Here is a 17,253-nt window from a genome sequence, read left to right on the forward strand (position 1 = left end):
GTTAGCACTGCTGCTGCTGCTAATGCCTGCATGTAAACAGAGGCTATTGCCTCACCGTGACGTTAGTCTAGTCAGTGTGGGACCTTCGTGAGATAACGTTAGCTACCGTTACAAAATGACCCAGTCAACTATTCACTTAGTTTAATACACGAGGCATTGTGTAACGTTATCCAGCCGGCTAGCTACGGATAGCTCCCGACATCAACAAATCCTCCAGCAATAGTCCAGTGCATAATACCTCCGTTGGCTAGGTAACTAGTCACTACGAAATGTCGCAGTAAACTAAATAGTTCACTGAGGCGTTGTCCCAACGCCATCCAGCAGTAGCTACAGATAGCTCTTGGCATCAATATCCTACAACAACAACAACAACAACATGCGTATTCGAGTCCCTGGTTTACATCGCATGAGTGAGGGCTGCTGACTAGGGTCCAGGTGCAGCGCCGGAGAATTCTTTTGCATGCTGAATGTAGCGTTTAGGGTCCAGCTGCACCCCCGGAGAATCCTTGCTGGAGCTGGAGGCCACTCGAGTATACACACAGACAGTGGAGCTGTTTGCAGACAGCGAGGTGGCGATGTCTCGCAGATAACACAATCACAAGTATGATTATATAATATATATATTTTATTAAAAAAAAATCTATATAAAATAATAATAAAAAAAAATGTTATCAAAAAAAAGTTGGCGGGTAAGAAATATGCTTGGCGGGTAGATTCTTCCCATCTACCCGCCACTGGCCGGTGAGTCAAAAAGTTAATTTCGCTCCCTGTGCGCTCAGTAAAGCACAGATGTCCGTTGCGCAGCCAGAGAAAAGATGGAATTAATGTACTGTATGCATTCAGAAGTGCTGAATAAATGTTTTATGGACCCATAATAGTGATTATTTATGATTTAAGTTAAGTTTTGCCATAATCATATATTTTTCCATAATCATAATGTTCCACAACATTGGTAAAAAAAATTCTATTCTATGAATCATTTTCGGCCTTTCGGCTTTCGGCCAACTGTTTTCTATTTTCGGTATCGGTTTCGGCCAAGAATTTCCCATTCGGTGCATCCCTAATAATTGTCCGTGCGGACCCCTTATCGTTCCGTGGGTGTGTGTCGCTCTAGTTGTATGAGCTTAGGGGCACCGCTGTTATGCTGGGGGTGTTGTTTCCCCGCGGGAGATATGAGAGGACGGACCGGATGTTACGTTGTTATAATAATAATAATAACTGGACTTTGGATAAGTCTTTATTCGGCATGCTGTGTTGTGAAGCTGGCATATTAGCAGGTAGCTGTGTTGTGTATGAGAAGGGAATTATCAACCTGTAAAACCCCATATTGAGCTGGAAATAAAGCACCATACAGAAAAGGAAACTCCTTTCTTCCCTACATTACTGCATGACGGATCGCTACATTATGTTGATCCACCACAATAGAACACATTAAATAGCTTACATAAGTCTAACCAGCTAGCACTAACGTTAGCTTTTTTTGTTTAGAAAAAGCTCACGCCAACTTATGAGGCTGTAACTGAGTGGTGAGACTAAACAAAAAAGACGAAATCGAAACTAAACAAAAATGACTAAAACGAAAATGCTCAGACCTGTAGTTGACTAAAACTTGACTAAATGAAAAATAGATAAAGGTGACTAAATATGATGAAAACGAAAAAGAGCATTTGAGACATGACTAAGACTAAAACAAAAAATAGCTGACGAAATTAACACTGCCGGGAGGGTCATCAAAAATAAGCCGCCTATTCTCTGTACTTGTTCCACATTGGTGGAACAAACTTCCCACCACAGTTAGTACAGCCGAAACCCGACCAAGACGAGTAGATGTGCGTTTTGACTAGTCCCTCGAAGCTAAGTGATTTAGAGTCACTTAGTCCTATTTTCTCAGTAATGTCAAGCTGAAATAGCTTAGTTCAAAGTGACCCAGTCATATCCTATTCTCTCCGAAAAAGGCATTTCTCTCCACCATAGGGAGGTGTAGTGGTTACGTCATTGCCGTTTTTCGTGTTCCACCCTCTGTCCAACGCAATGTATTTCCCCATTGCCCATTTCTAAATCACCTCGTTTAAAACAAATAAAGCATGAACATTGGCATGGTGTACCTTTCTGTGCTTATTCATCCACAATCTATAGCTCAACATGAAAATATTCCCAATGAATCATAAAAAAAAATTGCTAAATTTTATTTCAACCAAAAATGTTTAAACAACAATGTTAGTGATAGAAGGGAACTCATTTTGTGAAAAAATTTAAAGCTTTTCAATTTCCATGCGGCAGAATTGTTACAATAGCCGATCATCCATTTTCCCAATGGTAAATCCCTATACGGGTGGAACAACCAGTGACGTCAGACTACACCTCCCTATTCCAGATCCAGAAAGAGGCCATTCTTGAACAAAAAAAAGCACGATCAGACGGAACTTGTTTTTGGAGTAGCCATTTTCATGAGTGGATCAGAAGGTCAGGCTCCAGCGTCCCGTGACACGGGAGACTGAGGGCACGAAGTTTGTCGAAGCCAACTCTGTCCTCCTCTCCTGTACTCCATGTCCTCTTCCCATCCAACACCATCAACCGAGCAGGCCCATCAAGCATGATGGATCTCTTGAGTGACAATCTTTATTTAGCTTCTCAGTAATTCACTCTCCTCCCACCCCCCCCCACCCACCCCCCCCCCCCCCCAATACCCCTCATCCCTTATCTCCGCTGGCCTGTTTGTTTTTCCCCCGTTAAGGGAGAGGACAGATCAATGTTGTGAGTTATGAAATGACAAAAAGCGCCGCTAACGGCAGTCTCTCAAAAAACGCCACAACGGCAGACAGCCACTGTTTTGGTCCAAACCAAGCACCTTCGGCTCATTCATCACCCATCTCTATCCATTAGGCCCTCTAACCATTGTCTTTCTGTCGGCTCCTGACACCCCTGACAGCTGAACTACTCTGATACGATCCGCTTCTCTTTTCAGACAAAGTTGGTATAGTTTGCATTTGATAAGGCTGTGATGCGACTCGCTCCCCGGCGGCATGTTCCAGTGTATGGTTTACAAGACTGTCAAAGCAATGGGTTCTGGAGATCCGACATTACGGGAAGGTCAAACTCTATTAAACGGCACTCCCGAGGTGGAAAAAGAGGCTTTACAAACACTTTCTAGTGACGGATTATTTCTACTCGTGCCCCGTTTCTAATCCCATCCAGCCCTAGAACCTGTTGAAAACCATTTGTCATCAGAATGCCTTCGTTCTGATACACTTTACAGTCCAGGGAGCAATGTGTTCAATCACATTCTCATGTTATGACAAATGAATCCATTTGCGGTTTGTTTGCTTGCTTTGCCACAGTGACCCAAGGCTCGCTCTCGAGAGTGCATGAATCTACGGCCCTATTAATCACATAGATCGATAAATTAGTCTGACCTTTGTTTTCAATCATATGTTTCTACCACGTTCAGGATGTACTTCAGCATATGATCCCCGCTGAAGAGCCATGAGGATGGTATTGATTCGTAAGAGTCGCAGTGTATTGTCCTGTGTACTCCTACCACAGCTACGGTGGTGTGACCCAGTTAAAGGGACAATCATTCATCCAAATTTAAACAAATGGGTAGCCTTACCATCAACAATAAGAAATAAGAATGGAGACATTTCTTCATTCTAGTCTTCTTTTTCATAGTTGATTGACTGAGCGCCTGGACTACAAGGACTAATGCCACTTTTCCACTGCATGATAGCTACTCGACTCAACTCTACTCTACTCTACTCGCTTTTGGTACCTGGTACTTTGTTCGTTTTCCACTGCAGGTAGTGCAGGTCGTACAGTTTGGTCATCATAGTGAGGGCCCTTGGCGTTATCTTCAACGCGGCACACAAGACGAATAGAGGATTTCAAAGCCAGCTATGAAGCTATGAAACCAGTGCCGTATTAGCTAATGTATGCTAGCCGCAATGCTAACGGTTATAATGGGAAATCCCAGTCACATGAGCACGAAGGACCCCCTCGAAAACGAGATCGCATATCTCAAGGGGTTTATCCTTCTAATAAAATTTCAAAATAAGCTAACAAAATGTGCGATCTTTTTGTGAGACTAAACTCTTTGTTCTTGGTGGTAAATTGTGTTGCTGTTGGTTTTGATTCATCAATAAATGAGGCAGAATACACTGTGAATGTATCTTTTTTGTTTATTGCACTTTGTTCTCGCTGCAAATAAATAATGCTAATGCTAATGTTTAGTAGTCGCGAGGCTATTTAAAGATGGCGGGTTTGAGTTTTTGTGCAGGACGCCCCCCGTGTAGCGCAATGATCACGTAGTGATGATTCTCTCTTCTGAACAATTAGTGTTTCAGGTCACTTTTTAGTCCCTGTTCTTTTTTTTTTAATCCACTTTTTCTCCCATTTTCTACATTTTCTCCCATCCCAATTTCGTATCATCCAATTCAACCCTCCCCTGTCACGGACGCTGTTTCTTGCCTCCCACAAGCCGGCTGCAATGTGGACTAAGTCATACATAGCACGAGTCCCCTCCGGTACTTGAGGTAACAGCAGTCGCATCTTTTCACCTGCGCAGCTCGATCTCTCAGTGGCGAGGAGTAACGCGTGGGAGGCTCACGCTGCCCCCGACACTTCCTGATTCTACTGCGCAGGCGCACCAACCGACCTGTAGGAGTCGCTGTCAACAACGCCTGATCCCCACCCATCAGTTTCCCACCCCCTAATACGGCCAATGTGTATTAGTATGAACGACCAGCTAAACTGAAAGCAATGTGGAGCGCTGGGCTCGAACAGGCAAGCCCAGCGTCTCCGTCATTCGTGGCGAGTGCCTTGCCCACTACGCCATGTAGCCGCCCTTTTTAGTCCCTGTTCTAACCGCTTGGAACCTCGACAGAGCAGGTACTAAAAAAAGTACCCGGTACCAGGTACCATCGGCAAATTTCGGCAATGGAAAACCAAAAAGGCAGATTAGAGTCGAGTCGAGTAGGTACCATGCAGTGGAAAAGTGCCATAACTGGACAACAGATATATGTGATGTTTATTTACGTTAGCAATGTTTGAGCGAGTGAAACAGACCTATATTCTGATTTACAATCGATATGGTCCAAATATTACAGATCGGGGCATTAACCCATTCTCTGTTGGAGACTTTAGTTAGCCCAGGTTGGATCTATGCTCCCAGAATCATTTGTTAATTATTCTGCTCATTGAATTAATTTACTTTTCCATTTAAAAAGGTGCTGTAAGTGGCATTTTGTTGTTAAAATAAATGTTAAATAGCTCTACATTCTGACAGCCATCACTGATATAGAGTGTATGGTCAGTAACACGGGTCTCCCAGTCCCTCCGCTCTGCAGTAAACAGAAAATAAAGTTTTCTGGTATCCCGTTCTCACTTTATCCTATCAGGAGAGATAACTCCACAAAGTTGGGGAAGCAGGAAAAACATGGCGGCTTGCTCGTAAACCTTCTCTTTTTCCACCTAAACGGTTCGCTCAAATATATTTCTGACAACATTTTAGGGCGAGAAATAGGATATGTTGGATCTTAATTAATATTTGATCTGCAACACCTAGTTCCGCTTTAGGCAGATTAAAATGATTGAAATTGGTCGTTTCTTACGTCACACAATGTTTGGTTCCTTTTATTTTATAATTATATTCTATTGTGCTTCTATTTTAATTGAGTTTATATCCCATTGTATTTTATTCCACCTTTTTATTTGACAGTAGTACAGCCTTGGCATATTCCTATTTCATAATTCTATTCTATTGTGCTTCCATTTTAACTTAAGTTTATAGTCCATTTTATTTTATTCCACCTTGTTATCTTGTTATTATTTGTCCATTATTGTCTGTCCGAAACCGAAAACGATGCTAATCAAATTCCTTGTATGTGAAAACTACTTGGCAATAAAAACATTTCCGATTCCGATTCTGAAAACACCGCAAATGTGAGCAGCCGATGTGATGTGAGAGCCCCAGAGTGATGTGAGAGCCCCAGAGTGATGTGAGAGCCCCAGAGTGATGTGAGAGCCCCAGAGTGATGTGAGAGCCCCAGAGTGATGTGAGAGCCCCAGAGCCCCAGAGTGATGTGAGAGCCCCAGAGCCCCAGAGTGATGTGAGAGCCCCAGAGCCCCAGAGTGATGTGAGAGCCCCAGAGTGATGTGAGAGCCCCAGAGCCCCAGAGTGATGTGAGAGCCCCAGAGCCCCAGAGTGATGTGAGAGCCCCAGAGTGATGTGAGAGCCCCAGAGCCCCAGAGTGATGTGAGAGCCCCAGAGCCCCAGAGTGATGTGAGAGCCCCAGAGCCCCAGAGTGATGTGAGAGCCCCAGAGCCCCAGAGTGATGTGAGAGCCCCAGAGCCCCAGAGTGATGTGAGAGCCCCAGAGCCCCAGAGTGATGTGAGAGCCCCAGAGTGATGTGAGAGCCCCAGAGCCCCAGAGTGATGTGAGAGCCCCAGAGCCCCAGAGTGATGTGAGAGCCCCAGAGTGATGTGAGAGCCCCAGAGTGATGTGAGAGCCCCAGAGTGATGTGAGAGCCCCAGAGCCCCAGTGATGTGAGAGCCCCAGAGTGATGTGAGAGCCCCAGAGTGATGTGAGAGCCCCAGAGTGATGTGAGAGCCCCAGAGTGATGTGAGAGCCCCAGAGCCCCAGAGTGATGTGAGAGCCCCAGAGTGATGTGAGAGCCCCAGAGCCCCAGAGTGATGTGAGAGCCCCAGAGTGATGTGAGAGCCCCAGAGTGATGTGAGAGCCCCAGAGCCCCAGAGTGATGTGAGAGCCCCAGAGTGATGTGAGAGCCAGAGTGATGTGAGAGCCCCAGAGCCCCAGAGTGATGCGAGAGCCCCAGAGTGATGTGAGAGCCCCAGAGCCCCAGAGTGATGTGAGAGCCCCAGAGTGATGCGAGAGCCCCAGAGTGATGTGAGAGCCCCAGAGCCCCAGAGTGATGTGAGAGCCCCAGAGTGATGCGAGAGCCCCAGAGTGATGTGAGAGCCCCAGAGTGATGTGAGAGCCCCAGAGTGATGTGAGAGCCCCAGAGCCCCAGAGTGATGTGAGAGCCCCAGAGTGATGTGAGAGCCAGAGTGATGTGAGAGCCCCAGAGTGATGTGAGAGCCCCAGAGTGATGTGAGAGCCAGAGTGATGTGAGAGCCCCAGAGTGATGTGAGAGCCAGAGTGATGTGAGAGCCTCAGAGTGATGTGAGAGCCTCAGAGTGATGTGAGAGCCCCAGAGTGATGTGAGAGCCCCAGAGTGATGTGAGAGCCCCAGAGTGATGTGAGAGCCCCAGAGCCTCAGAGTGATGTGAGAGCCCCAGAGTGATGTGAGAGCCCCAGAGTGATGTGAGAGCCCCAGAGCCCCAGAGTGATGTGAGAGCCTCAGAGCCCCAGAGTGATGTGAGAGCCCCAGAGCCCCAGAGTGATGTGAGAGCCCCAGAGTGATGTGAGAGCCCCAGAGTGATGTGAGAGCCCCAGAGCCCCAGAGTGATGTGAGAGCCTCAGAGCCCCAGAGTGATGTGAGAGCCCCAGAGCCCCAGAGTGATGTGAGAGCCCCAGAGTGATGTGAGAGCCCCAGAGTGATGTGAGAGCCCCAGAGTGATGTGAGAGCCCCAGAGTGATGTGAGAGCCCCAGAGCCCCAGAGTGATGTGAGAGCCCCAGAGCCCCAGAGTGATGTGAGAGCCCCAGAGCCCCAGAGTGATGTGAGAGCCCCAGAGCCCCAGAGTGATGTGAGAGCCCCAGAGCCCCAGAGTGATGTGAGAGCCCCAGAGCCCCAGAGTGATGTGAGAGCCCCAGAGTGATGTGAGAGCCCCAGAGCCCCAGAGTGATGTGAGAGCCAGAGTGATGCGAGAGCCCCAGATGGAGGTCTGTATTCAGCTGGGAGCCGAGGAAATCATGTGCTGTCCTTTTACTTTGTGGTTCAGTTGTTCTACTAATACATTCTGTATCGGCTTTTGGTCTCCCAAGCGTCATAAACAGAGATCAGATCGGGGGTACAACTTTTCAGACGCACTTTCCAGCCAAAAATCCAGTCGAGTCGTAGATTAAAAAAATCAAACGTTGTTTATTGTGATCCCATCGAATTCCAAGCATTAGGATTCACAATTCCAAAAGAATGAACAAATCTGCAAATCTACAAAACTTTTACTGGGAATATTAAGTGTGGTTGAAAACGGTATGATCATCCCGTCTTTCCAAATCAAAAACCTTCCTTGTTCCCGGTAGACACCCATTTCAACACCCGATAATGATAATCAATCAGCGAACCATTAGGCCTACCATTACCATACCAAATCAACATAGGGGGAGCAATCGTTCCAAATGACCAAAATGAATTATTTCTGCTTCATGATAAATATATACACAATATAGAATACGTTTAAAATCTAAATATCATACACATGATGGTCAAAAAGAAAACATTTTACATAATAAGCAATATGGCTCCAACACATTCAATGACTGCACTCTGGCCACTGGTGGCTGTGTTGTATAGCAGCGTGTGCTTCACAGGCTCTCAGAACACTTTCACTTACATTTAGTCATTTAGCTGAGCGCTTTTATCCAAAATGACTTACAGGTTCTGTACGACAAGTCAGCAGGAAGGGTACACCTCTTTCAACTGAGTAACAATGTTCATCAAAGTGTTGTGAAACTTGGGGTGCTGCAGTGTTGAGTGGATAGTAGTAGAGACATATTAGTATAGTAGGAAGAGTGCATGGTAGTAGAAGACCGTAAGAAGGTTAGTTTTTTGCTTTTCATTTCAGATATTGATTGTGTGTTTTTAGTCGTCGGCGAAACATTAATGGTCGGGTTTCAGCTGTCCTGACTGTGGTGGGAAGTTCGTTCCACCATTGTGGAGGGAGGACAGGGTTGTTATTCATTTGGTTGGTGGTATGGTAAGTGGATCTACATGTGTGTGTGTGTGTGTGTGTGTGTGTGTGTGTGTGTGTGTGTGTGTGTGTGTGTGTGTGTGTGTGTGTACACACCCATACGTAGCTTATCTTAGCCTATTGTCATGACAACTGTCATTTTCCGAGGGTTCCCACAGACAATGCAAAATGAAATTGCACTATTTTTCATAATTTTTTTTGCCTGATTTTCTGTGCTTTTCCTGTCTTTTGCTGTGCAGGTGCCCTGACCTGACCTGTAGGAGTCGCTGTCCACAACGCCAGATTACCACCCCATCGACTTCCCTCCCACTAACTCAGCCAAACGAGTTAGTATGACGGCTGGCCCAAGCCGGAGGCAATGCTGACACCCGGATTCGAGACCGGAGTCTCTCGCGTTGATGACAAGCGCAATCTCCGCTGCGCCACCCAGCCGCCTTAAATGCATTTTTTTATAGGAAAAATATCTGATCCAATATTTATTGGCTTAAAACCAATTTCCGACAATTAGTTACACTTTAGATACAAAAATAAGGATTTCTTGATTCAGAAATGTTTTATGTCAATGCGAATGCTTGATTTGAATTTCAAGGACTTTTTAAGCACCTTGTTAAAAAATGGGCTGTTTTCAAGGAATTCCAGGCCTTGACTTTTTTAGGTAAAAAAAAGCAAGCACTTTAAGCACTTCAAGGACCTTGTGCGAACCCTGTGACAACTGTCATTTCCCCCCGCCCTGCAGATTGGAAGCCCGGCCCTCTGAAGCCCCGGCGCTCCCTGAGAAGCGTCCGCTGGCTGGCGGCCGTGATCACAAGTGACGGCGGGAGAATTCTCAGATTTATTAGCGTCCTGTGAGCCGGTGTCATCGGAGATTACGCCCCCTATCCCTCAACCGTTTCCACCAGGCCACATCACCACCGTGCCAATTTATATTTCCCCCCGGTAACAGGACAGGAAGGCTCTGCTTGGTGACCCCTGCTCGTGACCCTGAGAGGTTTAGGGACGGATAGGGAGGGAGGGCGGGAGGGAGGGAGGGCGGGTTGAGGGGGACAGATACGGGCTGCTCATGAATTAAGGATGACTTCAGCCATGCGTTCAACTTTGGCCGTGGCGTCCGCTTATCGCCGGAGAATCTGCCTTGACAAATGGGCGTCAAGGCCAAGGAAGACTGCTTCCTGGTTTAGGTATTCAGAGGAGAGTCTATGTTTAAAACATGCGCTGGTGCTGCCGCGGCTACAGGGGGCTCAGAGATGTGTGAAAAGCTGCTGACTGAGCAGAGAATTAGGCCCAACTTTACAGAAAGAATGAAGCTCGTTAAATTACGCTCACAATCTCAACACGTATCCCAAAACTATAAAACCGACTCTTTACACAACTTAATTTGGTTTGAGAGTTGTTTGAGTTCAAGGGTTGAGATGTGTGATGCCACATCAAATATTGTTAAATGATTGTGCATATTGTGTTGTGTGGGATGATGACTAAATAAAACTACTACTACTACTACTATATTATGATGTCTATTATTTTAGGGCTGTCAGACGATAACAAATCTGAATGCGTTAATTGCATGACAGGCTGTGAATAATTGAGATTGATCGCATGATAGGCTGTGATTAATTGCGATTAATCGCATGATAGGCTGTGTTTAATTGCGATTAATCGCATTAGAGGCTGTGATTAATTGCAATTAATCGCATGATAGGCTGTGATTAATCACGATTCATCGTAAATAAGAAAATGTGTAGCAAAATGCATCTGGAGGGGCTGTGTTAATGAAGAAATGCATGGAAAAGGGTTAAGGGAAAGTAATCATAAGTACTTATTGGTCACAGGAGTCTTCAATAATGTTGATACATTTTGGAATACATTTATTCTCTATGAGTGAGCGTGAGCGTGTGTGTGAGTGTGAGTGTGAGTGTGAGTGTGAGTGTGTGTGTGTGTGTGTGTGTGTGTGTGTGTGTGTGTGTGTGTGTGTGTGTGTGTGTGAGAGAGTGTGTGTGTGTGTGAGTACTGACCATCCACTCTGAGATGATGATGTCCACCTTCTCAACAGGCAGCTTGATGTCTTCTATCCGGCCTTTGATCAGAGTGATCTTGTCCTCCAGCTGGTTGGACCTGGAACACAATCCAGTAATGACCTTTTTTAATTACCAGAGAAATCTGTCTGACATATTTAAATCTCTCCAGTCATAATGTCCTGTGAAAATAATGATATTTAATTTTTATTTGGTTACCGAGAGGTTAACGTTACCATAAATGAGAGATACAAATATGACCTATAAATATATTTTCCCCAGATCAATCTTGGATTTCATGAATCAATATCGGATCGTTCAAATGAAGATCGATTCATATATAATTTTTTAAACCAGCACTAAGTATAAGCAAGTTCTTTAATAGTTGTCATACAGAAGTACAGAATACTTTCATACAAAATGCTTCTTACTGTTACGCTCCAGAGACTGTGCTAGACAAGATAGTATCAAATAACATAATAACATAATATAGCATGAATTTAGAAGAAGAAAATGAGGTCACAGTGTTCGGTATAGACATATGTACAATGTTCTGAGTTACCATATAATATACAATACACAATACTATGCAGTGTACTAATGTACAGTACTATCTAGTGCAAAGCAGAAATGGGATGAGGTACAATTTTAGGTACAATTTACAGTAAGGTGTACGAGTTGTAGTGCAATCCTTCATCCATAATATAAAGTGTGGGGAGTGGGTGCTACAGTGTGTTTGTTTAAAGTGGGTGTGTGCTATAAAGTGTGTGGAGTGGGTGCTACAGTGTGTTTGTTTAAAGTGAGTGTGTGCGTGTGGATGTGTGTGCTATGTGCGTTTGGTGGTTGTTGTTGTGTAGTGTTCATTCATTGTTCGTTTAGCAGCCTGATGGCCTGGGGATAGAAGCTTCTTCTGAGTCTTTCTGTGCTCGCCTTGAGACTCCGGTATCGCTTGCCTGACCGCAGCAGTTCAAAGAGGCAGTTGTTCGGGTGACTGGAGTCTTTAATGATTCTCTTAGCCTTGCCCTTGCAACGCTTGTAGTAAATGTTCTGGAGGGTGGGGAGCCCCCCTCCAATTGTGCGTTCGGCTGAACGTGTCACTCTTTGTAGTCTGCTTCGGTCTTGTGCAGTGCTATTCCCAAACCAGGAGGTGATGTTGCCGGTCAAGATGCTCTCTATTGTACATGAGTAGAAGTTCTTAAGGATCTTCTGGCTGACTTGGAACTTCCTTAGGCGCCTGAGGAAGTAGAGGCGTTGTCGTGCCTTCTTCACAACACTGTCAATGTGTGTGGTCCATGTCAAGTCCTCGGATATGTAGGCTCCGAGGTACTTAAAGCTGTTGACTCTCTCAACCGGTGCCCCGTCGATGCTGAGGGGGCTGTAGTCCTTGACCCCCGACCTCCTGAAGTCCACAATCATCTCCTTTGTTTTGCTGACGTTCAGGGAGAGGCTGTTTTCCTGGCACCATCCCGCCAGGACCTTGACCTCTTCCAGGTAGGCCCTCTCGTCGTTGGCAGAGATCAGGCCCACCACCACTGTGTCGTCAGCAAATTTGACGATTGTATTGCTACTCCGCTGAGCCACACAGTCGTGTGTGTACAGGGAGTAGAGGAGGGGACTCAGAACACAGCCCTGGGGGGCCCCTATGTTGAGGGTGATGGATGAGGAGGTGCAGTTGCCTGCTCTCACCACCTGGGGTCTGCCAGTCAGGAAGTCCAAGACCCACTGGCAGAGGTCATAGCCCAAGCCCAGGTCCCTGAGCTTGGCTATGAGTATGGAGGGGACTATGGTATTGAATGAGTCTTAATAGTTATTAACAGTAATAATAATTGTTTGAACTGGCACGTTTGCGATTTTTAATGAATCCAACCATTGACTTGCACTTCAGATGCTGAAAGGAGGCCAGGAGACAAAAATGGAAAGAATTAAATTTGCCACCTTTCCATCGTCACCCCACTCAACCTACTGCGTGCTTCGGGTCTCGAGTTAGAAGACTAAACATCCGGCACGCGTCATTCGACAAGCCGTTCGGACGAGCAAGTCCTTTGTTTTGACTCAATAGGCGAAATAAAGGCAGTGGAAGGTCCTTTCTTTGCGCTATATATATATATATTATTCCTAAAATTGCTGCACTTTGTTAAAATTGCATTGATCTGACTGTTGGTCTGTGTAGTAGCTAATAAATAAGATTTTGCTGCTTAAACGTATGTATAATGTATATTCATTGATTCACTCATATACCAAAATCCATTTGAATTGAAAAATGTTGATAATCATATTTCAAATTGCATGTGTCCGGATGGCAGAATTCAGTACTGTATCCAGCAAAACATTCCGTTTAATCATCTTCCCTTTATTCAATTGCTTAGATTTTTCAGGTCTGGTCAATTTTAGCACAGTGTTTATTCACTGTAATAAAAAAAAGGGGAAAAAAAGAATTTAATTGATATTCTCATTTGGTTCATTACAATTTACTCAAGCCTAGTGACACTGGGAATACATTCCCTGAGATCCATAGATTCAGATACCAAGAACATGCAAATGACCCATTAACACTATGATCGCCGCGGACGAGTTTTCACATCATTCCGAGCCATGCTCATTCTGCCGAAGACGCCGTAACTCGTCTTTGATGTCAATATTTCAAAAATCTGTCATCGAAATCATATTTCCTTTCCGGAGCCCTGAGACACACTGGTGATCTCCTCTCAACTCTCTAGCGGTTCAAGAGCACCATCTGGTGGCCGATCGGCAGATCGCCAACCGGATATTAACCTTTGAACCGGTAGTACTCAGCTCCCGCGACTCCATCTTGAAACACTGGATAATAGATTGCTCGCCCTAACTCAATAAACAACGTTATTTGGACGTATATACTATTATACAACCTGGAAATGGATCGGGCATTTCTACATCCCATAATAGAAAAAAATCTGTTCCACGCTCATCTGCCAGCGGCGCGAGGAAGCCACGGTAAGATTCAGCGTTATTTTCTAACGTATTCTATACTAACTGATCTGATGAACATATGACCCACTCTGGATGAATCATCTAACGCTGCCCACGGAATTATAAACGATCCCCCGCCCATCCGGTCAACATCAGATGATGCGTAGAAACTTCTAGAAGTACGTGCAGTTGAAACTTTTTATCTCACACAGATTCCTACCAAACTGTATTTGATCCATCAATATAATGCATTTGGGGCTATAAATCACGTTCTGAAGAAAACTGCAGAAAACGATAAAAACATACTTATACTTTAGACAATATTTTAGTATGAATATGTGAATGAAAAAGTTTAACGTTGCTACACCCTGAACAATACATATAGGACATTGAATGGGCCATAATAATGGCAGTTTAGCAATAGAATTTAAAAAGTTATAGCCCTGCAAAGAAGGGGAACTTCTCCATAGACAAATAGAGCTGGCGAGGGATGGTAAATTATGAATTTAACCCATGGCGATTAAAGTGTTAAAAAAAAATCTGTAAATAGGGCGGCTAGGTGGTGTAGTGGTCTAAGGCACTCGCCACCAGTGTGGAGACGCTAGGATTCGCGTGTTCGAATCCAGCTCTCCACATTGTTTTTCAGTTTGGCTGGTCGTCCGCAGTAATACACATTGGCCGTATTACGGGGAGGGAAAACTGAAGGGTGGGGATCGAACGTTGTGAACAAGCGACTCCTACAAGTCGGTTGGTGCGCCTGCGCAGTAGAATCAGGAAGTGTCGGGGGCAGCGTGAGCCTCCCACGCGTTACTCCTCGCCACTGAGAGATCGAGCTGCGCAGGTGAAAAGATGCGACTGCTGTTACCTCAAGTACCGGAGGGGACTTGTGCTATGTATGACTTAGTCCACATTGCAGCCGGCTTGTGGGAGGCAAGAAACAGCGTTCGTGACAGGGGAGGGTTGAATTGGATGATACGAAATTGGGATGGGAGAAAAATATAGAAAAAAATGGGAGAAAAAGTGGATCAAAAAAAAAAAAAAAAATCTGTAAATGTTTATTCTATGTTTGAAAGGAATGAATGAAATTAAAAAAAAATAAAAAATTAATAAATTAAATCTTTTAATTTTTTTGTTATTCATTTTGAGTTAATTTTCATAATGCGATAATTAGCTGTGTAATTAATTAATCTAATTAACGTGATAAACTGACAGCCCTACTATATATTAACTTATTATTGTGTGAATTTCCCATCCCATATCGATACCCAGCAGGGCTCTTTTATCTAGTGGTCGTTGTATGACGGTATTACAGATTCTACTTTTGAAAAGGGCCGCGATTATTGATCAATAGGATGAACTTAAAAAAAACACAGAACTTTTCCTTTAAACCTGTACTATGTAAATTCGTCATGGCAATCTAAATCACAGGCCGCCTCAGACCCACTCCTGTCCGAGCTCCGGGTCAACAAAGAGAAGCCGCCTATTCTCTGTCCTCGCTCCACGATGGTGGAACGGACTTCCCACCACAGTGAAGGATTTGGGGTGCTTTTTCAATGTATGTGATGTATAGATTGGGGGGAGATGACCACAGCTAAAACGGTGAGATCGAAATGTGCATGGAAGACGGTGATAGAACGGTGGTTCAGGGTTTCACAAGCACACTGCCAGCGAGGGTGTTATGTTTTGAATTCCTTGTAACAAAATATTGATAAGAGCGAGTGTACTGTAGGCCCCGAGCAGGAGGGAGAGAGGTTCATCTTAATGAAACGTGAAATGTGTGTAAAGGTTAAACACGGTTGTCATGACAGCGCGGCACATGACAACCAGAAGGCGGGGCCGTCGTTGTTACGACGAAGATCTATAAGTCGAACGGTGTTTCCGGGTGTAGGGCAGACCAAGAGCGAGTAGGACTGAGATCACACAGAAGACACTCTCTTCTCTCATCGAGAGGGGGGGGGGGGGGAGGAAGAATGCCACATCATCATTAGCTTCGGCTAACGCGAGGAGGGTTAGGCTGACGACCAGGCCTGAACACTATTGGACTGAATAACAAAAGGACGATAGACGAACACACCGAAAGATCATTAGAATAGACTTTTCAAGGACAATAACATCTGAGCTGAGGTTTCTGTTTATCAAATAAACCACGCTTTTCCTTGTAAGGTATTTCACGTTGTCGAAGTGTCGGATTCTTACGGAGGTGGAGAATTATTATGGTTTGCGGATTGTACTAACGGGGAGAGATAAGGATCTTATCAGCCAGTATCTGAGACGGCAGGACCATTAAAATGACACAACGCAGAGGAATTGGATGGAGAGCCAAACAGACGAAGACGTGGTACTGGCCAGATTGATCAGGATCTAACAACAGTCAGGAGGACAGCCGAAACACGGCCAATAATTTTCCGTTGACTAAAAACACACTTCTTCAATCAATATCTGAAATGAAAGGGGAAAAAATAAACTACCCTTCTTACTGTCTTCTACTATCATGCTCTCTTCCTACTATACTACTATGTGTTTACTACTATGCACTCAACACTGCAGCACCCAAGTTTCAGCACTGTTTGATGATCATTGTTACTCAGCTGAAAGAGTCGTACCCTTCCTGCTGACCTGTGTTACTCAGCTGAAAGAGTCGCACCCTTCCTGCCGACTTGTGTTACTCAGCTGAAAGAGTCGCACCCTTCCTGCCGACTTGTGTTACTCAGCTGAAAGAGTCGCACCCTTCCTGCCGACTTGTGTTACTCAGCTGAAAGAGTCGCACCCTTCCTGCCGACTTGTGTTACTCAGCTAAAAGAGTCGCACCCTTCCTGCCGACTTGTGTTACTCAGCTGAAAGAGTCGCACCCTTCCTGCCGACTTGTGTTACTCAGCTGAAAGAGTCGTACCCTTCCTGCTGACTTGTGTTACTCAGCTGAAAGAGTCGCACCCTTCCTGCCGACTTGTGTTACTCAGCTGAAAGAGTCGCACCCTTCCTGCCGACTTGTGTTACTCAGCTGAAAGAGTCGCACCCTTCCTGCCGACTTGTGTTACTCAGCTGAAAGAGTCGCACCCTTCCTGCCGACTTGTGTTACTCAGCTGAAAGAGTCGCACCCTTCCTGCTGACTTGTGTTACTCAGCTGAAAGAGTCGCACCCTTCCTGCCGACCTGTTGTACAGAACTTGTAAGTCGCATAGTGCGGCTGAGTGGCGCAGTGGGCAAGGCGCTCGCCACTAACGCAGGAGATGCTGGTATCGAGCCCAGCTCTCTGCGTTGCTACCAGCTTGGCCGGCCGTCATACTAACACAATTGGCAGTGTTAGAGGGTGGGAAAACCGGTGGGTGGGGATTGGACGTTGTGGACAGCGACTCCTACAGGTCGGTTTGGTGACGCGGGTGCGACGGAAGAAGGAAGTAGCGGGGGCAGCGTGAGCCTCCCACACGTTACTCCT

This window comes from Notolepis coatsorum (assembly GCF_963971535.1).
Source record: "Notolepis coatsorum genome assembly, chromosome: 20".
NCBI classification, from domain to species: domain Eukaryota; kingdom Metazoa; phylum Chordata; class Actinopteri; order Aulopiformes; family Paralepididae; genus Notolepis; species Notolepis coatsorum.